Below are 23,948 nucleotides of genomic sequence, written 5' to 3'. Positions count from 1 at the left end.
TCTGTAGTTATTTCTATTATAATTTGATATTTGTTATATCTATTATTTTTTAAATTACCATTGAAATTACCATTATTCCTAAAATACATGTTATTGAATACCTGATTCCAATTCCTGAAATTAAACATTAAGTGGTCTTTTCTTCCACATAAAAATCATTTTGGTGGTTAATTTGTGGATTCTTGCAAAGGTGCTAGGTCCACTTCATGATTTTTCTTGCCAATTTTTCTTTTAAAATTTTATTTTTTCTCCTTAATTCCTGCATTTATTCCCTGCCTTCTTCATGTTTTGTCTGGTGGTCATCAAATATGTCTATGGCTCCTCTCCTTAATTCTTCAAGGTACATACTGGACCAATTTGGGCAATTTGGTTCTAAAATAATCTTTTATAACTTTATTGCAGTTCTATACAAACTGCTGTCCAATCTGTCTGACATCTCATTCTATGGAAAGGTCCAGTTCTATATATATCTATCTCCCAGCTCAATGACTCTGTCCCTAAATTGGGAGGAACTTTTGTCAAATTTGTTTTTGTCATAACTTTTCAAATTTTGTCCATGTGCCTGGTTTGTCTGATCAAGCCCTCATTGCTTTTAATAATACCTCTAGCCTGGTATAATCTTGTGCAATCCTGTTCATTATTGGGGTTCCATTTTGGGTCATTATGTGGCCAATGAATTGTTTTCCTTCCTTGGGCCTGATTAATGAAAGAGAGAATCTTATTTTCCTTTCTTTCAGTCAAGAAGGCTGATAATAGGTTTTCAACATCCACCCATCTGGGTTCATATGTGTGAAAGATACCCTTTAGTTTTTTGATTATTGCAATTGGTTAGTCTTCAAAAGAGAGACTGTTTTGTTTGAATCCTGGGGGGTGAATGTTATCTAAGGGAATCTACATTTTCATTTTTACTAAAAATGGGTACTAATTTCAGGGGGAATAGGTTTTAGCCCAATTTTGTATTCCTGTGTCTAGGCTTGGTGTTTGATTTTGAATGGGGTGTAGGCCTCAGATTGCAAACAAAGGACAGTCTTGTCTGTTGTTACAGTAGAATATATAGAGTATCACACCTATTTCACCAGATATATAGAGATACTGTGAAATGTCCTCTGAACATATGAGCCATTATAAACCGAGAGAAGACAACAGGTTTCTAACTCAGGTTATGTTGGTAAAATCCAAGTTAACTGATATTAATTTACTTATTAGATTCATTGTACTTTTTCCTTTTTTAGGGTTAGGTTGAGTGTGAACTTTCCAAAAATATTTAAAGGACTTGAGAGCAGAATATAAGTAGGTTCTTAATCAACTAGCCTCAGGCTAAAAGGATTAACAAAGGACTCTTAAGTGATTTTGAAAAACAAAAATTTGAACTTACCTTTTTAGTTTAAAATTGTAGAAACAGGAAAAAAAGCTGACTTCAGATAGTAAAGAAAATTTTAAGAAAAGTCAGGGAAATTTGTAGGTACTTATCACAAACTTGTGGTCTGCCAGAATTATGAAGGGAAAAATTAATGTTGGATGATGATATGAAATTATGTGGTTGCCAGCATTTATTATATCTTGAGTCAGAAATTTATTGACAAATTTTTACAAATTGAGAGAAAACAATAAAGAAGAGAAATATGAGGGGGATAGAGAAGTTATCTATCCTATCAACCTAAATGTTTTACTCTGTCTGCTTAATCCAGGTAGAGATTAATTAGCTCTCAACCAGGAAGGTTGATAGTAACCATGTGGCCTCCTCCAAGATGAAAACTAGTCTCTCCAGAAGCTAGAAAAGGGGTCAGCCTTTTACTGAAGGATTGTTTTTTATGGGGACTTCTTGTCCCTTTCCCTCTTCAAAGGGTTCAATCCTAGTTTCTATGTCTAACACTGCTCAGGGAGCAGAGTTTGTAGGATCTCACCTTCTGAAGGTTAAGTTTTCATTCAAAAGATTCGTAGATTCCAGATGATTGAACCAAAAAGTTCAGTTTCCTCATTTGTTGAATTTCTAAGGGTCTGCATTCTCCAAGTACCTTTCTAATACTAAGTAGAGTATTTAATATTTTATTGATTCATTTCAAAAGTAGACAAGGGGGAGTTAATCCTATCTTCAGTCTAGCGAAGTAATAAGTAGAAGTACTTAAATTAGTGTTAACTCAGGATGGACAAGAGGAAAAAAATTCTCTTTTGCACTATATAGAATGACAAATCAAAATTCATCATAGTGAATAGAAACAATATGGGAACATCTGGAATATTGTGAATGTGTTCCTTACAACAGGATAGCAAGGGAAACCTTGGTAGTGAGGTAGTTTGGGCACAAAAGGAAGGGGTATTAGATGCTCAATGACAACCTTTTTTTAAATTTCCTTGTTCACAAAAGACTTTATTATCTAATGATGCATACCGAAAACATACAGAAATCTGTGTGGTCCATTTTAGTTTATGCCTGTATTGAAAGACATGATCACAAATAATGAAAACAATGAACAAGTGAAACAATTTTACCATAAAGCAGTACACTTTCAAAATGACATACAAATAGTTAAAAATTTTATTATGTTGTCTATCTAACTTTTAAATGAGGACTTTCAGAATCAGACCCCAACATTTATAATTAGTAAATGAAAACTGTAAATATTGGTTCTATGTCATTGGGAACTGTATTTAACAAAATATATACAAAGTCTATAGCAAGTTGATTAAAAAAATAAAAGTAATAATAAAGAGAACATTGAAGGTACTTTACTCATCAAACAGGCACTCTCCAAATGTTAAATGTGATGAAGGGAAGAGAAGTTGTAACTATGCCACAGTTGCAATGCCAAAAAATAAAACAAGATCAGTTATTAGACATGCAGGGAATTCTGCCACTAAGTTGTCAACCTGTAAGAGTTAAATTTAGTGGTTAGACTTAAATTATGTGAAATAACATGGTCACCGGATTTATTATATCTCAAGTCAGAAGTTTATTTACAAAATAGAGTCAGAGACAAAGTAGAGAAATGTGAAAGAGGTTAGAGAAGATACCTATACTACTCCCCAGCCAGGAGGGCTGGTAGTCAATAACTATCAGCCTTTTCGAAGATGGAGGCTAGTCTCTAAGGAAACTAGGAAAGTAGTCAGCCCTTTTCACTAGCCCATCAAAGTAGCCCTGGAGTCAGAATCCAAGGATTCAAGCCACAGTGTAAGCTGCAGTCTCCAGTGAAGTTCCCTGCAAGACTCTCTCCAGGAGAAACTCTTCACTAGAGTCAACTTCACCAGACTGATTCCTCAGGGATTTTCATGGCTCTTATGGTGGTTTCCTGTCCCTGCCCCTTTTCACAGAGCCAATTACAGTTTCCAAATTGTCTGAGTTCTCACCATTGGAAGCACACCTTTCTCGGTGTGTGAATTTTTAAGTTTCTGGTTTGTTCTCACCTAGCATCAAGTAAGGTGTGAACTCACTAAGTGGTTTTGTGACCTCCTCGACCTAGTAAAAGCTTCCATTGATTTAATCAAAAGGTAGACAAAAGAGAGCTAATCTTGTCCTCACAGTCTAGTGAGGTACTAAGTTATTATCAAAGTTTGTTTTTTTTAAACCCTTGTATTTCAGTGTATTTTTTCATAGGTGGAAGAGTGGTAAGGGTGGACAATGGGGGTCAAGTGACTTGCCCAGGGTCACACAGCTGGGAAGTGGCTGAGGCCAGGTTTGAACCTAGGACCTCCTGTCTCTAGGCCTGACTCTCACTCCACTGAGCTACCCAGCTGCCCCCTATTATCAAAGTTTTAACTTCAACTTGGGCAAAGATAATAAAGGATTCCGTTTTCATAAGTGTGAACTCAAAGAGAACCAAGAATTCCCTTTCACAGTCCTTATTTGCCAGTTGTTCCAGTAAAATAACATCTTAAAACACCAGTGATGTTGATGGTTTAGCTTACTAAAGTTGTACACAGCCTTCTTTAAAAGAGGAAACCATCTCTGCAGGCAGGCTCAAGAAGGAACAGACCATTATTGGCACTGACTACACCAAAGGCATGCTGCTGTGGCCTGTACACACACACCTAGGAAAACGTGAATATAAACAGCATTTATGCTGACCTTTTTTTTTCCTTTTAAGACAAAAATGAATCCAAGTCTGCTAAGAAACCAATCATCCACCCAGTATTACTATTCATTTTATAACAGATACTTTTTTTCCTTTTGATGCGAACTGCAACCATTTACATTAGCACTGTACTTGTGTGCAGTCTCAGCAATTAAAACAGTTCTACAGTGAAAATTTTCACAAGACATAAATACATTTATTCTAACATTTGTAAAAGAAATGTCAGCCTTGGTATTAATTCACATATATCATGCTTCCTCAGTTTGCAGGGGAAATATTTATAAGTTCATATACATCAATAAATTTCTGTGAAATTTCTTCAGTCTTTGTATTTTAATTACTCAAACCCTTTAAGATTCTTCATCTCATTTAAATTTTTTTCCTGGATGAAGGCATGCTGTAGAGCCTGGTTGATGGTAATTCGTTTAGCTGGGTCCAACATTAAGATCTGGTCCAACAAGTCCTTTAGCTGGTGTACTTTTTTGTGTTGGTCTTGAGGAAGTCTCTGGCACCCAATCAAATCAGCCAAGAGGTCCTTGGTAGGATTAATGGTGCTCATGACAGTAACATTCTCCTTTTCTGTTACTTTATCTACTTCCATGTACATAAAGTTGAGATTCTGATCAAAGTGCTGATCTTTGAACACACATCTTATTTGGCATTTTCCTTTTGAGGTCCATAGCAAGTTTCAACATATGATTATTGATTTTACCAGGAAATAATATTTTTCCAGTATAAAGTTCATATAGTGTGCAGCCTACAGACCACATATCTATACCATAGTCATAGCTTTTTCCTATAATAATTTCAGGAGCACGATAAAATCTGCTGATAAGATAGGGTGTAATGTCATTATCTGCAACATGTGAAGCTGATCCAAAGTGTTATATATATATTTTTAAAAACCCTTGTACTTAGGTGTATTGTCTCATAGGTGGAAGATTGGTAAGGGTGGGCAATGGGGGTCAAGTGACTTGCCCAGGGTCACACAGCTGGAAGTGGCTGAGGCTGGGTTTGAACCTAGGACCTCCTGTCTCTAGGCCTGACTCTCACTCCACTGAGCTACGCAGCTGCCCCCCCCAAAGTGTTATATTAAAAGGAGGTCACTACTAACTTTTGATGTATATGAAGTTGGAGTACAGAGAGATAAGATGGTACTTTTATAACAGTTGCCCAGGCAGGATTCTTTAGGTCAAAGTGGTTGATCCCTTCAGGACCCACCTGGGGTTAATTGATATTAATTATTGGACTCTTCAGCTGAGGTAACGTTGGTAATCTGACTGCGTGATTCCCTTCCCAAATAAGCTTTGGAAACCAATTCAGGAAGGTACTTTAAGAAGGATAATGGTAAGGGATTGAGGTAATAGGAGACCCTACTTAAATTGATACTAATGAATCACTAACTGCAGGCAAATGAAGGAATCAAGATGATAGCTTCTCTCTGGTACAGCCTGGCCAGGGCTAAACCAGAGTAGGCAAACTGCTGTGAAATCTTCAGCTTCTTCTTCAATAGATCTTAAGCCTAATCAGTTGAGATATCCACCCTTTCCACCCTCTTCTTCTCCTGCCCACTTCCCGGATCCCTCCCTGGCCCTGGGAAGCCTAGATAACTAAGATGATGAAACTCCTAATATCTAGGGGCAGTAGAAACAGAGATGGTGGTCAAATACAAGTTGATAATGATACAGGAAACACAGGAGGAGCTTGCAGGGTAGTGTTTGCAAGTCTCTATCTCCAAAGACCAGGATCCACACTGATCTCCAGCCTCAGGGACAGGTAAAAGACCCCAGAACCTCTGTCGAGGTTCTCAACTGCTCCCTCCTGAGTCCACATGCCTCTCTGACAGATCAGTTGGATAGAATGTTCTCAATCATTGAGTAGACTTCAAGTTCCCAGAAATTCAATGTAACAAAAGTCACAAAGCTTTAGAATAGTTTTTGATTCATTAACCAAGATATTGTCTGGCTTGATATCAGCATGTAGGATATTGCACCTTTTAAGGGGTTTCAATGCCAAGAACAACTGCTGACTATAGGATCTTACAGCTTTAATGTGAAGACCAACATCCTTTCCATACTTTTTCAGTACCTCTCGTAAATTCATACTTAGAGGCTCAAACACAAGACAGAGATGTTGTTTATGGCAAAAGTGTTGGAAGAGCCGCAAACAATGAAATTTGTCATCAGGATCAGCAACATTAAGCTTTTTCAAAAATTCCAGTTCTTTTAAACCTGTTTTTTGCATAAACTCATTGTTCCTGATGATTTTCACTGCCACTTCCTGGTTTGCTCTTGCCATATCTCTGGCTCTCACTACATTACTGAAGACACCTTGTCCAGTATAGCCATACACATTGTACCGTTTGTCTAGGACTTCACCTATGTTAACACGGTAATAGCCTTCTGCATCAGTCCAATTATCCCTGAGGTTGGGATTCTCTTTGAAATCTTTTCCAGTGCCTGCAGCCGGAAGACGAGCACCATCAAAATATGCAGCAAACATAGCATCTGAGTCATTGAACATGTCAGGAGCCAATAGTTTCTTCTGAGTTGAACCATTATTTTGTTCAACTGTGATAAGATTGTGCTTGGCTTTTACAGAAACCTCAAATGTATCAACATTTTCCCTTTCATATTCTTTAACATCAGCAGGAACCCGTTCTAAAATGTCATCAGGAGAGGGTGAACGTGTTCGAGTGCAACTCTGAGGGCTGCTTTGCTCAGGTGGCTTAGACATATTAGTAACCTCAGCAAGGTATTTATATTTCTGAACAATTGCCTGCCTTTGGATTCTTCTCTGCTCTATTAGGGCTTCTTCATCTTCTTCTTCAACATCAAAGTCTTCTAGGTTATCATCAGATGATGATTCTTGTTCAACTTTCATTCCTTCAGAAAGGGTTCCTTTAAATTTATCTTCCATTACTTTGCTTCTGCGGCTATGACCACTCCTTGATCGAGACCACCTAGGAAGTTGAGATCTACTCCGCTTACCTCTATCTCTTCTTCTTAGGGACCTGCTTCTCCTCCTTGGAGACTGGCTTCTCCTGAGTGGTGATTGAGATCTCCTGCGGATAGGAGACCTACTTGGTCTTTTTCTGGTTGGGGACCATCTGCTAATAGGACTGGCATATTTTGATCTCTTATGTCTGCTAAAAATATCATCTCTAGGATGTGTTCTTGGAGAAGAAAATCTCCTTTTTGGTTCTCTTTGTTTTCTTTCCACTGATTGACTCTTAGCTCTTCTACCAGGAGACAGAGTCTGAGATGGTGATTTACTTTGCTTGGATCTCTGATCATTAAGTCTTCTACTTGGGGACCTGTTTTCTTTCCCAGAAGAAGCATCTTTAGAAGGAGCTTTAATTGGCTTCTTTTCTTTGTCAATCTCAGATCTTTTGGATTTTCTATCTTTTGGATCCTGACTTTATGTCTTTGGAATTGCTTCTTAGTTCTATTGGAGATTTGATTTTTTTTCCATGATCATGACTTTTGCTTTCATTTACAATTGAAGATTTCTTTCTATCTTTTGATTTACTTTTATCTTCTAATTTAATCTTACCCTCAGTAGGGGATTTGGCCTTTCTAATTTTCTTCTGAGATCACCTTTAAGTGCTGGAGATTTTGATTTTCTTGCTTGATCCTGAGATTTGCTTCTTTTAGATGGACTCTTGGACTTTTTTCTTTCCTTAGATTTACTTCTGGTTGTTTTTTCTTTAACTCCTTTAATGCTTATCTTTTCTTTTTATCAGATCTATGTCTAGTCAGTTCTTTTAATCTGCTTTTGCTTTATTTCTTTGAATTATTTTTGTCTACGAGTTCAAGTTTTCTCTTAGTGTTTGATGACCTAGCAGTTGATCTATTCCCATTTCTCGCCTTCTCAAATATTTCTCCCTCTTCTTTTGGAGTCTGACTCCTAACCCTGTAATATTAGCCCCATTCTAGATTGGACTTTTCATTCCATCAAGTCATTGTCAAGTTCAGCTTTATTCAAAGCTCTCAGTTTCTTCAAATCTTCCAGCAAAGCTAAGTCATCATTTTTAGTTCTTTTTGCTGGAGGTGACCCTTCTTTGTCAGAGGCATCAATAACCTCCTTTCCTTTATGTTGCTTATGTCTATGTTTTTTGTCTTTGTCATCATCTGAAGAATGTTTATGTTTCTTGTTTTTGTTTCTATGTTTCTGCTTCTTTTTTTGGTGTTGAGTGTGATTATTTAGAGATTGGTCCTCCTCTAATATTTCTTCATTTATGCTCTTTTCAGAATTATCTGAAACTTCCATTTCAGGCCCTTCCCATGGTGGCCGTTTTGAACTTCCCCTCAATGACAATCTTGAAAGGTGAAAGTTTTCCAAAAGGGGTCACCCTGAGGTACAGAAGAACTAAAGGAAGTGCTCTGGCCAAAGCAGACACAAATCCATCTGAAACTTAATGCCATTGATCTGTTCTCCTAGACATGAGGATTAGGGTGTAAGCATTAAAATTAATGGTTTGGCTAAATATATAAAAATTTAAAATCTTCTACTTATAAAGTAGAGAAATACAAAAAGGTAGAAAAGACATTAACCTATCTAACTAAATATTGTCCCAGTGCTTGGTTCAGCCAGGACTTGTTAACCTTCAATAAGAATTAAGCTATCTCCAGAAGACATGAATGGAAAATCAGCTATCCACTCACCCAAGACAATGGCTAGAGCTGAAGGTAATTCCTGAGGCCCACTTTCCTTTTGAGCCAATCTTCTTCTTGAAGCTGAACTTCCTCCTTGGAATGACTCTCTACTTACAGCTCACTCTCTACTAGTCTTTCCAGACTGCCTTCATGGCTTTTATGGTGGTTTCCTCTCCCTGCCCCTTTTCACAAGGGCCAATTAGAGCTTCCAAATTGTCTAGCCCTGCCCAGGGGTGGTCTATGTGGGAATTTGCACCTTCTGGAGGTGTGAATATTCATCAATAGGCTTCACACTTTCTAAGGGTTTGAACAAGTTTCTGACTGAGTTAGCTGGTTTCTCACCTAACACTTGTTAGGGTATGAATTCACTAAATGTTTTTCAAGCTTCTCCCACCTAGTTCAAGTGTGTGTTGATTCAAAGTTATTACCAACCAAAGTGTTAACTCCAAGTAGGCAAAGAAAACAAAGGATTCCCTTTTGACAAGTATGAACTCAAAGAACCAAGAATTCCCTTTTACAGTGGCAAGTGGAGTGTAATTGCTGAAGTGCCAACCAGCCAGCCAGCAGCTGGGAGATGACTGACCTGGTAAAATGGGTTCCTTTTGTTACCATGGACTTCTTTGGGGATCCCCTAAATGGGGAAAATCCTTTCTAAAAAAATAAATGTAAAAACTTAGCTACGGTCATTGCAGTGGCTTTTCTGCAAGTAAAAACCTTTTCCTACCAGGAAAACAGGCAGACCATGAGAGATACAAACATCAGAATGAGGTTGGGAATCAACCTGTGAGCCTTGAAAGGGGGTTTTAGTGAGAAGGAATTTACCAAGGGAGGGTTGCTAATATACTTGGGATAGACTTCACATTGCAGAAAAAACATGTGTAGCACTTCTCATCTCCACCCCCCACCCAATATTAGTAGGTCACACGAAGCAGTTTGTCAGGGTCCCAGTGACTGAAGAGTACGACTATCCCATCATAGGACAACACAGGGAGTTGGGGAGAACTAGATACCCAATGGTTGGTGCTGTAATGAAGGTTTAAGACTAAATCTGTAATGGTGGTTGGTAAAGCTGTAAAGCAGTCAGGAAACTAATATGGATTAATCACAAACTATAGACTGGAGGTACTGAACATAGGAATGACAAATACCCAGTGCCTAAGTCAGCCAAGGGATTGATGTCATTTCCCTTGGTAAGGACTAAACCCATTTAAGATGCTTTTCCTTCAGCCTCTGATCTGCCTGAGGAAACAACTCCTATTGGGTTGGTAGAGAGATTAGACAGGAAGGGAAGTATGGTGATTCCTGTCTAAACAGTAATGGAGTTACTCGGTCTCTATCTTAGTATCTTAAACAGTAGTCACTATTTTGATCTAAGAGGAAGGTAGGACATACTAGTTCTTAAATTCAATGAAGGATTTATTAAATAAATTCATTTGGGAAAGGGGATTGAAGAGTGGGTTAGGAAAACTTTGAAACTAGTTTATTACTGCCTTCTAGATCTAAATTCAGGATGTTGATTAACTCCTTGCTATGATCTTCAGCTGTCCCAAGGGACCAGCCCTGGGACAGAAATAAAATGGTCTCTTGATGGTAAATATAAAGCAGGTATAAGGAATAATTGGTATATCAGATTGATGCTCCTATCTGGTCAGCAATGATCTTTAACCCTTCCTGGCCTAGGAAACTAAACTATCCCACATCCCACCTCCCTCGATCCACCTGGATCCCACCCAAGGGGTAGAAGCAAAGGTGAGAAGTGAAGTAGGAAAAGAACCTCAGCCCTGGGTCTCCAGGCCTTTATATACCCTGTGTCCAACTGCCAGTTGTTACCTGCCCTATGGCTCATGCCATGGTCAACATTCTAACCAGGACTACTGACAAGTTGCCCCAAGAAAATATGACCATATTATTTTCTATATTACAATGCTAGGTCTTTGTTCCTTGTGCATTCTTCTTTTCAAGTCTGTCCTGGATGGGCCAGGATATAGTTTCTTGGGCTGGCAATTTTTGCTGGAATTAGTGTCAATCTAAGGGCAGGCTCCCATAGACATGGAGGACAGGCCTCTCAGGCTCTTTTTTTATTTTTAAAGCTATCTTTTATTAATTTTATTTTTCAAAGCCTTGGAACTCATATAGTAGCCAGTGTTGATGGTCTCAAAGACCTGGAGCGTGAGAGCACTTTGGGACAGCTGTGTCCTGTGTCCAAAACCTCTGCTCACCAGCCTCCACTTATCCTGGATCATCACGGGCCTTTGGGCCCAGCTCTCCCCAGAGGCTGTCCAGCACCAGCAATAGGGCTTGGTGGTGTTTCAGAGCTTCCTCCCTCTCTGCCAGCAGATGCTGGTTGACCACAGCCAAAGAGACTCGGGTATGTCAGCTGGAGTTTCAAAGATGGGAGGCTCTTTCACCTCCTGGATTTCTGAGAGATGTTGAGGGCAAAAATGTAAAGATTCCTCAGGTAATTCTAGTAACATAGAACCATCTGGAGCAGCTGTTATTGTTGCTTTTGGTTTACATAACAAGTCTTTTCCCAGAAGATTTGTGGAGACCCGGGCATTCATGGAAACCACCACCAAGTCCTATGGCAGAAGCTGGTCATACCTTGTCTTGATGCTCTCACATTTTGTTCTATAGAAGGACAATTCCAGGTCCTTTTCAGTAGAGAGAAGATCTGGAGAAGACTGGGGCTGGCCACAGCACCATTTCAATTTGATCAAAGGACTAGTTTCTATAATCTTAGCATCAATTTCAAGCGAAACATGGAGAAGTTAATTTCATTCTTAGAATTTACTCTTGGGCTGATGCTTTTTGTTGTTCAGTTGTTTCATTCCACTTCCAATTGTTGTGACCTCATTTGGGATTTTCTTGGCAAAGCTACTGGAGTGATTTGTCATTTCCTTCTCCAGCTCATTTTACAGATGAGAAAATTGAGACAAATAGAATTAAGTGACTTTCCCAGGATCACACAGCTATTAAGTATCTGAGGCTGGATTTGAACTTGAAGAAACTGAGTCTGACTTAGGGCTGAACTGTGCCACTCCCTGAGACACTCAATCCCCTTCAGGATCACTGTCCTTTTTCTGCTGGTGAAAATCTGTGTGACTCTTAAAGAGCTAAATTTAACAGTTTATTTTTTTAAATCTATTTTCTCCTTCTTACCTCTAGTGTGGGCATGGGGGGAAGAAACAAGAAATTCTTAAAACTAATATTTGATCAGTTTAAAAAGCTATAGGTAATCCTTTTCATTCTGGTCATTTCTGGTCTTCAATTTACTTGCCTCACTTTCCAATTGTGAAAAACTGCCTTTTAAACTGTTATTTTCTTGCCAGATCTCTTCCATTTTTCTCATCTCAGATTTAAACTCTTCAAGACCTTGTGACCCGTTTTCATTTTTGGGGGAAGGTTTGGATATGGTTACTTGTTTGTTCTCCTCTGTTGTTTGCTCTGTTGTCTGGATTTTTTCCATGTAAAAGTTGTCCAATGTTACAGATTTCTTCTTGATGATCTTTCTCTTTTGGGATTTATGGAAAAGAATGCTACCGACATTCAGAGGAAGAACTACAGGAGCTGAAACACAGAAGAAAAGCAACTGCTTGAACACATGGGTTGAGAAGGACAATAATGGGGGATGCAGACTCAAAACTACCACACCAATGCAACTATCAACAATTTGGAAATAGTTCTTGATCAATGACACATTTTAAAACCAGTGGAAATGCAAATTGGCCATGGGGGTGAGGAGGAGGTAAGAGTGGGAAGGGGAAAGTAAGAGCATGAATCATGTAACCATGTTAACTTTTCTAAAAAATAAATATAATTAAATGTTTAAAAAAAATAAAGATGATTGGAGATGGACAGTCAGAAAAAAAATTAAAAAAAAAATAAAAAAGCTATATGTAGGCACACATTGGTAAAGAGGCAGCCTATGAAAATATTCAGTTCACTAGGCCAACTATTGATTTCTGACAGTCTTCCCTGGCAACATCTTTGCAATTATGATATGAGATCTTAAGGTGCAAAGATTGACCTGAAAGTCTAGAAGTTTCCCTCATTTGTATAGTTTCAGTGATTGTCCTGTTCTCCAGAAGAATTTCTTTTGGTGATATGGCAAAATGACTCTTGGCAGGATTGACACAGATAATGAACTCAATAACAGCTTTGGCAGTAGTTTTTTCCATTTTCCTCATAGCTTGATGTCTTGTTCAAATGGAAGATACCCCCCACCCCCAAATTCTGTTTTTGTTGTTTTTTTTTTCCACAAGTGGTGGCAGAAATAATTATCCAAGATATGTGGGGTTTGCAGGAAGATATATTTACAACAGTTAAGGCTTTGCACCAATTTAATGCCACTTTGTACTTTCATCTCAATCTAATTACTAAAGAAGATATTTTCTAAGTTAAGTCAAGGGTTTCATCAATCAGGAAAGTGTGTTCAAGCAGCAGAGCAATCATGAGATCATATAGACCAGTTGTTAGGATATGTTGAAGCCCTCTAACTGACAGTGAAGACATCAGCTTCAGGTTCCCTCACTCTATTTCTCAAGCAAGACCTGGGCAAGATTCAGAGCATTTATGATCTCAATAAAGAGCTTTTAAATAAGAGTTTCTTGGACTTCTTAGCCATTTCCTTTGCAGTCCTCTTATAACCTCTAAAATTACACAATTATTTTCTGGATAGAGCCTGGAATTTCCTAGTTGTACAGGCAAGGTGTTTATGAGGAAAAATACTTATTCAAGTTGTTGCTGGAACATATTCTTTTTCTTAGTCTTGTAAAGTTTGTGACACTGGCTAGACTTGAGATTCTGAGGACCTAGCATTCATTCTTATTTAATAATCCAAGGAAGGGGGTTAGGAAAAGCCATGGGGTTTAAAACCTACATTGTAGTATTGGTGTCTATGAGAATTTCAATAGGGTGGAATACAACCACAGTGTGAGTGATGCCCACTGGAGAGGTGGACACTACTGGAAAAACTCCCTTGATATCCTCAGAGCCCCATCATTGTGAGGCCTCCTAATGCTGTCTCTTGTGGAAGGGCCCTTCTGAGTGGGATTGAAATTCACCCTGGTGACTTTCTAACTTAACCCACAACCAATGGCAGTCCCTTTTTTAAATGCCTAATTGCAAAAATAACACCTCTTGCTTCTTCACCCTTTGGGTACCCGGAAGGAGAATGTTTAACAAAATAGGGTGCATTAGATCCTTGTTCCTTCTGCTTCCACTATTGTAACTGCAAATTCATGATTTGATTAGTCTTTTTTTGCAGCCCCTTTCACTTCCTTCTCTTTGTTCTCCACTAGTGTTTGTTGGAATTTACGGGCCAAATAAACTAGATCAGAGGTGGGCATTAGATTCCAATCTACTTTTCCTCTCTTGAGGAGATTAGCAAGGGCCTTGTTTAACCCCTCTACATAGAATATTAAAAGTGATTAAGGCATCCTGGCTGTCTGGGAAAGCCCAGGCTTTGCCCTGAAGGTAATTAGGAATCTATTGGAAAAATCAAACAGACTCTCCTACGTTGAGCACATGCTTGAATTTTTCCCCAATTTACAGACTTTGGAAAAGTCTTGGGGATTACTTCTAGCAGATTCTCCAATTTTCTTTGACTCCTGAAGGTGAACTTTCAGGTCCTTTCTTCCGGCCATTAACTGATTCATGTGTTCTATAGGTTTTTTGCTGTTTTAAACCAATGATTGGCATCTCCTGGGCCTACCAATATTTGAGCCAACTGATAAGTAGAAAGAGTCATCTCAAACTCTTTCAAAAATTCTATGGGGCTCTCCCTAGCCTTTGGAAATTCCTTGGCCATGGCTCTGAGCTCAGTTTTTGTCCAAGGAGTAAAGGATTCCTGCATTGCTCTGGTTCCTTCCTTTCCCTTGATTTTAAAGGGGAACTGGGGAATGGGAACCTCAGGTGAGCCTAGAGACTCAGGCAGACTGTCTATAAGGAGTGCTGGAGTACCAGAGTCTTTTAGAAGCTCCTTAAGGTTCTCTACCTCCTTCTGTAATTTCATCATCTGCTTTTCAGCTATCTCCCTACTATGGTTTTAAGACTGCTCTCCTAGCTCAATTTTGCTATCCTCCGCACCTTTCTTTTACTCTTACCCTTCTCTTGGTTCATCAATTGTTCTGACCTGGATTTTCTTCAGGCAAGTTCCTTGAACAATTGGTTGAAGGTTTCTCTTTCATCATTCTCAATCTTCTGACATGCTTCACTTAAAACAGACTGCAGAAACTTTTCCTCATTAAATGAGCCCCATCTTGGCCAGCTAACCTTGGCACCAGACTTTGCTACTGTCTGCCATTTGTCTAAATATTTGCACGCACCAGGCCCATATAACTTGCTGCCATATTGTTAGGTAATTCCTCAGGCTGCTTGCTGCCCCCTCCTCCTCCTGGGAACACAGACCCTGGGTAGGCTCTGGATTATGCAGCTCCTCTCTGCAACCACAGATCACAGCTCAAGCCCCCTTAAGTAAAGAGTGGGTCATGCTCCCAAATACACAAAACTGAGTAATTTTATATGAGAGCCACTTACCTGGCCACTCTACTAACTGGATTTTTGACTCAACCCCAAACAGGGTTGTGTGGGTACCTCACATCTTGGGGTCCTTATTAGCAGGGGGGCTCAGGCAGCTGAGACTTCGGAATCTTGCTGGGGACCTCCAATATATTAACTGAAAAAACCACAGAACTATTAAATAGAAAAACCACTCTTTAATTAAGGAAAGGGGTTTAGTGCTTTCCTCAAAACCTCCACACAGAGCTGCTTACTACACACTCACACAGAGCCATGAAACTCACTCAAGACCCTGGTTGCTCTGGTCACTGACCCCTAGGAGAACCAAACACACTAAATTGACAACTCCAAGGAACAAAAGAATTTGGGGGACCTATATACCATTTGGGGGATCCTGGGGCAGGGAAAGATGATTGACATTACCATAGCTACAAGGAAATGGGAGTGTTTAAGCTATACTGAAAAGATACAATCAAGCTTTGGAAAGGAATCATAGCTAGAGTTTAGGGTGTAAGGGAAGGGGCTACTTACAATGAATACTAAAAGGAATGGGTCCCTGAACAGGTATGGGCTTCTTGGGAAAGGATCTCTGATACAATGGAGAAGCCTACCTAAGACAAGAAAAGTATGCAATAATAAAGAGAGCCAGTTACCAATGTTTGATAGATTAGAGAGAGAGAGAGAGAGTGTGTGTGTTTGTATGGTGAGTCTCTCTTCCAGCTATCCCCTCAGGCTGAATAAACACTGGGAAATTTTAAGGGGGTGTCACCCTGAAACTGGGTGACCTGGATGGTCGTGCTGCCCCACAAGAGTTGGGGGTGAGGCTTCCCTATAAGACTAGGTATGGGGTACCCCAATCTCTTTCTAAATAAGGATGGTTTTTGCACTCGCCACATGTAGTTCTTTTTTTTATTAGACATTTATTAATATTCGTTTTTAACCTGTTTACATACTTTATGCCCCTACTTTCCCCTTCACCCCCCTCCCCGCTATCTTCTTCTGCTGTTAATCTAGGCAATTTATATTTTTGTAAATATTCATCCATATCTCCTAAATTGTTATACTTGTTGCCATATAATTGGGCGAAATAGTTCTTAATGATTACCTTAATTTCCCCTTCATTAGAGGTGAGGTCTCCCTTTTCATCTCTAATACTGTCAATTTGGTTTTCTTCTTTCCTTTTTCTTATTAGATTGACTAGTACTTTGTCTATTTTATCTGTTTATTCAAAATACCAGCTTCTAGTCTTATTTATTAATTCAATAGTTCTTTTACTTTCGATTTTATTAATTTCTCCCTTAATTTTTAGTATTTCTAATTTAGTTTTCATCTGGGGGGTTTTTTATTTGCTCGCTTTCTAATTTTTTGAGTTGCATGACCAATTCATTAATCTCTGCCCTCCTTAATTAGTTAATATATGCACTCAAGGATATAAATTTCCCCCTGAGTACTGCCTTGGCTGCATCCCACAGAGTTTGGTAGGATGTCTCATCATTGTCATTCTCTTCAATGAAATTGTTGATTGTTTCTATGATTTCTTCTTTGACAATTTGGTTTTGGAGAATCATATTGTCTAATTTCCAATTGGTTTTTGACTTGCCTGTCCAGGTGCCCTTACTGATTATTATTTTTATCGCATTATGATCTGAGAAGGTTACATTTATTATATCTGCTCTTTTGCATTTGTTTGCCATGATTCTATGCCCTATTACATGGTCAATCTTTGTAAATGTACCATGTGCAGCTGAAAAGAAGGTGTATCCTTTTTGTCCCTATTTATTTTTCTCCATATATCAATTAGATCTAATTTTTCTAGGACTTCATTCACCTCTCTAACCTCTTTCTTATTTATTTTTTGGTTTGATTTATCTAGATCTGAAAGAGGGATATTTAGATCTCCCACTATTATGGTTTTACTATCTATTTCCTTCTTGAGCTCTGCCAGTTTCTCCTTTATGAATTTGGATGCTATACCACTTGGTGCATATATATTGAGCAGTATCATTTCCTCATTGTTTATACTGCCTTTAATCAGGTTGTAATGACGTTTTGTCTTTTTTAATCATATATATTTTTACTTTGGCTTTGTCAGAGATCATGATAGCCACTCCTGCCTTCTTTTTCTCATTTGATGCCCAAAAGATTTTGCTCATACCCTTAACCTTGAACTCGTGTGTGTCTACCTGCCTCATATGTGTTTCTTGTAGACAACCTATGGTAGGATTTTGGTTTCTGATCCACTCTGCTATTTGCTTCTGTTTTATGAGCGAGTTCATCCCATTCACATTCAGAGTTACAATTGTTAGTTGTGTATTCACTGACATTTTTGTATCCTCCCCTAGACCCACTACTTCTTATTACACTATTTTCTTTTACGCCAGTGGTTTGCTTTGAGCCAGTATCCCTTATCCCCTCCCTTGATTGACTTCCCTTTCTGCCCCCTCCCTTGTTGTTCCCCTATTTTTGTTTTTTAAAGACCAAGTGGATTCCCTCCCCCTTCTTCTCCCCTCCCTTTTTTGGCCTCCCCACTCCCCTGCTCCCTTTGGTTTATCCTTTCTGACTTTCTCAGTAGGGTTAGTTAGAGTTTTTTATCCGGATGGATAATGAAGCTACTCTTCCTTCTCGGGGTTGATTACCCTGAGAGTTAAGGTTTGATTATGCTCTCTTCCTCTCCTTCTTATGATATTATTCATCCCCTCCCCTTCCCATGCCCTCTTTGTGTGTAATAGAATATCTTATTTTTCTTATTTACTCGGATTTTTCTTGGTGTCCCCTACTATTCCCCTGCCCCTTTCCCTCCCCTCATGTCTTCTTAGACCATTTAGTATCCTGTCATCTCCCTAATTATTCTTCTGGTTGCTATAATAGTGAATATTATAATAGTGTATAGAGTTCACTACAGAGAATTATACATAGCATTTCTCCACCTAGTAATACAGATAATTAGATCTTATTTATGCCCTTAAAGAGTCAAGCTTAAAAGACTATGAGTTTTCTTTCTTTTCCCTCTGTTTCTTATTTACCTTTTCATCTTTCTCTTGATATTTGTGGTTGAGTGTCAAACTTTCCATTTAGTCCCGGTCTCTTTTGTGCAAAAACTTGGAATTCTTCAATTTTGTTGAATGCCCATACTTTCCCCTGAAAGTATATGGTTAGTTTCGCTGGGTAGTTGATTCGTGGATGAAGGCCCAGCTCTCTTGCCTTTCTGAATATTGTATTCCAAGCCTTGCGGTCTTTTAGCGTTGAGGCTGCCAGATCCTGTTTGATCCTTATTGGTGCTCCTTGATATTTGAATTGTCTCTTTCTGGCTTCTTGTAAGATTTTTTCTTTAACTCGAAAGCTCTTCAATTTCGCTATTATATTTCTGGGTGTTGACTTTTCTGGGTCCAGTGTAGAGGGTGATCTATGGATCCTTTCAATGTCTATATTGCCCTCTTGTAGAACTTCAGGGCAATTTTGCTGAATAATTTCTTTAAGTATGGAGTCCAAGTTTCTATTAATTTCTGCCTTTTCTGGAAGACCAATGATTCTCAAGTTGTCTCTTCTAGACCGGTTTTCTTGGTCTGTCACTCTCTCATTGAGATATTTCATGTTTCCTTCTATTTTATCAGTCTTTTGACTTTGTTTTATTTGTTCTTGTTGTCTTGAGAGAACATTGGTTTCTAAATGTTCGATTCTAGCCTTTAAGGACTGGTTTTCGGCTTTGATGTTTTGGTTTTCGGCTTTGATGTTTTGGTTTTCGGCTTTGATGTTTTGGTTTTTGGCTATAATATTTTGGTTTTTGGCTATAATTTTTTGGTTTTCCTTTTCAATCTGGTCATTTTTGGTTTTCAGTTGACTTGTCTCACTTTCCAATTGCGAAATTCTGCCTTTTAAACTGTTATTTTCTTGCCAGATTTCTTCCATCTTCCTCAGCATTTCATTTTTAAACTCTTCCATAGCTTGTGACCAGCTTTCATTTTTTTGGGGAGGTTTGGATTTTTGTTTTCCCTCCTCTGTTGTCTGGATTTTCTTTGTGTAGAAGTTGTCGAGTGTTCCAGAGTCTCTCTTGATAGTCTTTTTCTTCTGGACTTCCTTATTGCTGGCCATTGTTGGCCCCACCCCTTTTCAGCTTTGTCTTTGCACTCAGGGTCTGCCTGCAAGCTCCTGGGGGCTCAGGTCTCCTTGTCCTCGGGGTCAGGCCTCCTGGTAGTTCACGGTCTGCCCCTCTGCCCGAGGTTCCTTCAGCAGTCTTTGGGGCTGCTTCCACAGCCACGCTCCGGTCCCCACGGGGTCCTCACTGGAGGTCCAAGCCTGGGCTGGAGATCGTTATTCAAGGCTAGGGCACTGCCTTTGCCTGCACAAATGCTCTTAGGACACTGCCTTCACCCTCGCAGAAGGTAGTGAAAGTCCATGGACTGGAGATCTTTATTCGCACCTGAGGCGATGCCTTCAGCACTTGGGAAGGGCTGAGTTTTAGAAGCCTTTGTCCTGGCCGAAGGCGGTGCCTTCACCCACTTGGACGCTTGGGGAAAGTCCGTGCGAGCCCCCAGCCACCTGGGGTCCCTTGTCTTGCAGCCCACAGGTACAAGCTCTGGGGCTGCCAGTGTTTATCTGGTTGCCCCAGTCCTGTTTTCACACTTGTGTGTTGGCCTTGTGCAATGGGGTGGGGGTGGGGGAGGGGCTTCTTCCTCTCGCATTGATTGAGAGCTGTTTCACCCCTTTATAGCGTGGAAATGCCCCAATTCTGTGTACCTTCAATGCTGCGCCCTGTTGTGGGGTTCCTTCATTCTTCTGGACTCGTTTTTATTTCCCCTTGAGGGGTCCTGTATGCTTCAGTTAGGAGAGATGGAGCAGCTGCTCCTTACTCTGCCGCCATCTTAACCGGAAGTCTACCTCGCCACATGTAGTTCTAAGGGAGACATTAAGAGTAGTCTCTCTACATCCAAGGTCCTCACCAGAGATCCTCCAAGTCCAAGCCATAAACCAGCAAGAGGGTTAAAGGAAGTCCTCACTCCCTTATAAAGGTGCTTCTTTTTGTCATTTCCTGTGCCTTCCTCCTAGTTTACATGTCCAATCACAACAGACACTTTGCTTAGTACTGCCCTAGGGACTCAATTCTGATTCATTACACACTCTTGCTCACATGGGTCACAGACCTCCCAACCTCTGAATTAGTTGGAGTTGTTTGCATTTTTGGTGATTAGATCTAAAGATGGGCAGGGTAGGTTTAATCTCATTATCACACCATGACTACAAGGAAATGGAAGTGTCCAAACTACATTGACAGGAGACAAACAGGCTTGGGAAAGGAACCATATCCAGTGCCTGGGGTATCAGAAAGTGACCTAATTACAATAGACATTAAAAGAATGGTCCTATATCAGGAGTGCAGGCATTACCTGTGTAGAGTGGCCACATCTGGGTTTATTCCTGTACTACACCTTTATTGCTTTTGGTGGTCAGAGCATGTTGGACTGCTCCAAATTCTGCCAGTAATCACAAATGCCACATTTCTTGGGCTGATCTCTCTTCTTAACCCAGTGAGAAATGTTTCTCTACCTTTGTTTTGAGGTGATTTATTTCCTTTTTTCCTGTGTGTGTGGAGGGATCAGAGAGTGAAACTTCATTACTTTGCCATCTTAGCTCACAGCTTACAACATCAGTCTAAGATATTTCTTAATAGAATTCAGTTTCTTAGGGATACTTCTAACTCCATTAATTCTTACTCTTTGGATGATAGCATATTCAAGTTGCTTTGGAAAACCTTAAAACAGCTACATAAACACTAGCTGTTATTTCTTTTAACTTTTACAATAACCAGGAGATAATAGCTATTATTATCCTCTTTTTTCCCCAATAAGGAAACTGAAACTGGGAGGGGTTAGGTATCTGTAGCTTCCAGCTAGTCAATAAGAATTAAGTTCCTACTTTGGCCAGGCAAATGTGCTTGAGATACAATGAAAGATGGAAGCTAGTCCCCACCCTTCAAACTCAGAGTTTAATGAGGGATACAACATGTAAATAATGCTACAAAAACAAGATCAATTGGATATCATTTTCTTTTCTCTCTGTTCCTCATTTGCAACTAGTTTGGGCTTTTCATTCTGATGAAGTCTTCTCAAGGGAACAAACCAGCTTTTCAAATCATAGCTATGTCTCCTAGGAGAACTCTGGGATAGATCAGGAAGCCCATAGAAACAGAGTAACCAGATCTAGTAAATCTAAGAATACAAAGGTTAGCATGGGTGATTGCTCACTACCATGTGACATAGTGTATAATGGCTTTCAGCCAGCTTTGAGTGTAGGCAATACTCTCCTGCTCAGATTAAATCGTAAAAAATAACTGGGACTGATATTCTCTATCCCATTGAAGAGGGTCCTGAGATAACACAACAGCTGTCAAGATTCTCTGTAGATTGAAAATAAGATGATTATTTGTATAATTTGTAAAAAGCAAACAGTACAAAAGAGTTGTTATTTGATATATAATCCTCTGATCTATTTTGGAAATAGAGCTTTTTTGTGTTTTAAGTACTGAATAAAAATTTAATAAGTGATAACCCTAGAATGCCTTAATATCTTACTAGTATCATGCATTTCTTTACTTTCAAAGTCCAAAACAAAGTTAGATTCATCAAAGTTGTCTGGACTTTCTGGATTTCCTTCTAGTTTTCACTTTGCATTCAATAATAAGGGTCATTGAAAAATATTTTAATGATGGAAGGGCTATACTATCTCTAGTTCACCTCTTCATCTCTCCCCAAATAAAAAGAAAAGTGTTCCTTTGTAGTTGTTTGGCTTGACTTATGGACACTGGCCTTATCCCAAAGGATCTTTCTTCCCCTTGATTTGTCAGTCTTCCGGAGATTTTTTTTTTTGGGGGGGGAGGGAAAGGATAGAGAAAGGAAGAGTAGGAATGTAGCCGGGAGTCCTGCCCCATCCCTCCACCTCAGTGGCAAGAAAATTGACCAGGCTTTATTCTTAACTAGGCTAGGGAGTTTAAATCAAATCAAAACTATACTCAATAGAAAGTCACATAAGTTTATTTGGGAATTTAGGAAAGGGAAGGTTTGGGAAAGAATAGATCTCTGGCTTCCGGGTTAAGATGGCGGCAGAGTAAGAAGCAGCTCTTAACCTCTCCTGACCGAAACACACAAAACTCCTCAAGGGGACATAAAAACAAGTCCAGACGAACGGAGGAACCCCACAACAGGGCACAGCGTGGAAGGTACGTGGAATCGAGACAGTTCCAGGCTAAAAAGGGCTCTCACTCAATCGCGGGCTGAGCAACCGCCCCACCCCCACCCCCTCCACACTCACCTATAGCTCCAAACCCAGCTAAAAAGAAATAGAGCAAGTTTGGGGCACCCATCGAGTCAGCGGCAGCTCCGGGACCTGTTCCTGAGAGCAGCAAGACATAGGACCCCATTAAGTCAAGAACGCACGCGAAATCTGAGCGCGCGGGAGCAGAGAGTGGACGCTGGGCGCGCGCCCACTGAGCAGAGGCGTGGGTGCCGGCTGAGCAGAGGCGTGGGTGGAGGCAAACACAGCCAGGAACTAAAGCCTAAGTGGGGAACCAGTGCAGACGGGTATACGACTGTGGAAGCAGCGCCCTGAGATTTGTAAAGAAACCTCCAGCAGAGGATCAAGCAAGAGGGCCCACCAGGGTGCTTGACCTTGGAAAAAACTAGAACTCGGACCTCAGGAGCCAATAGATCTCAGACAGACACAGAGAGCGAGGATAAACCTGAGAAGCTGCTGGGCTAATGATGGCTAACCAGTTACAGGAAATTCAGAAGAGAAAGAATAATAACAAAAAAAAGAAGTCTTTAACACTCGACAGCTTCTACACAGAGAAAATCCAGACAACCGAGCAAACAGAGGAGGAGAACAAACAACCATCCAGACCCTCCCCAAATAAGGAAAACTCCTCACAAGCTATGGAAGAGTTCAAATCTGAGATTCTGAGGAAAATGGAAGAGATCTGGCAAGAAAATAACAGCTTAAAAGGTAGAATCTTGCAACTGGAAAGCGAGGCTCAGAAACCAAATGAACTGATAAGCAAATTGAACACAAGAAATGACCAGATTGAAAAGGAATACCAGAAGATTATGGCCGAAAACAAGAAGATTATGGCCGAAAACCAAAAGATTATGGCCGATTACCAGAAGATTATGGCCGAAAACCAAAAGATTATAGCCGAAAATCAATCCCTAAAGGCTAGAATTGAGCAAGTAGAAACTAATGATCTCTCAAGACAACAAGAACAAATAAAACAAAGCCAAAAGACTGAAAAAATAGAAGGAAACATGAAATATCTCAATGAGAGAGTGACAGACCAAGAAAACCGGTCTAGAAGAGACAATTTGAGAATAATTGGTCTTCCAGAAAAACCAGAAATTAATAAAAACCTGGACTCTATACTAACAGAAATAATTCAGCAAAATTACCCTGAAGTCCTACAACAAGAGGGCAATATAGACATTGGAAGGATTCATAGAACACCTGCGGCATTCGATCAAGAAAGGAAAACACCAAGAAACATCATTGCAAAATTCAAGAGTTTCCAAGCAAAAGAAAAAATCTTACAAGAAGCCAGAAAGAAACAATTCAAATATCAAGGAGCAACAATCAGGATCACACAGGATCTGGCAGCCTCAACACTAAAAGACTGCAAGGCATGGAATACAATATTCAGAAAGGCAAGAGAGCTGGGCCT

At 39.7% G+C, this 23,948-nt stretch overlaps 1 pseudogene; it reads right to left on the bottom strand.

Annotated features, from left to right (window-relative positions):
* Window positions 1-4,407: 4,407 nt before the first annotated feature.
* The window catches only part of LOC123252455, a 38,840-nt pseudogene continuing 19,299 nt past the window's right edge, over window positions 4,408-23,948 (bottom strand).

The sequence above is a fragment of the Gracilinanus agilis genome, chromosome 6 (genome assembly GCF_016433145.1).
Source record: "Gracilinanus agilis isolate LMUSP501 chromosome 6, AgileGrace, whole genome shotgun sequence".
Taxonomy (NCBI): domain Eukaryota; kingdom Metazoa; phylum Chordata; class Mammalia; order Didelphimorphia; family Didelphidae; genus Gracilinanus; species Gracilinanus agilis.
This window is presented reverse-complemented; position numbering and strand designations above follow the sequence as displayed.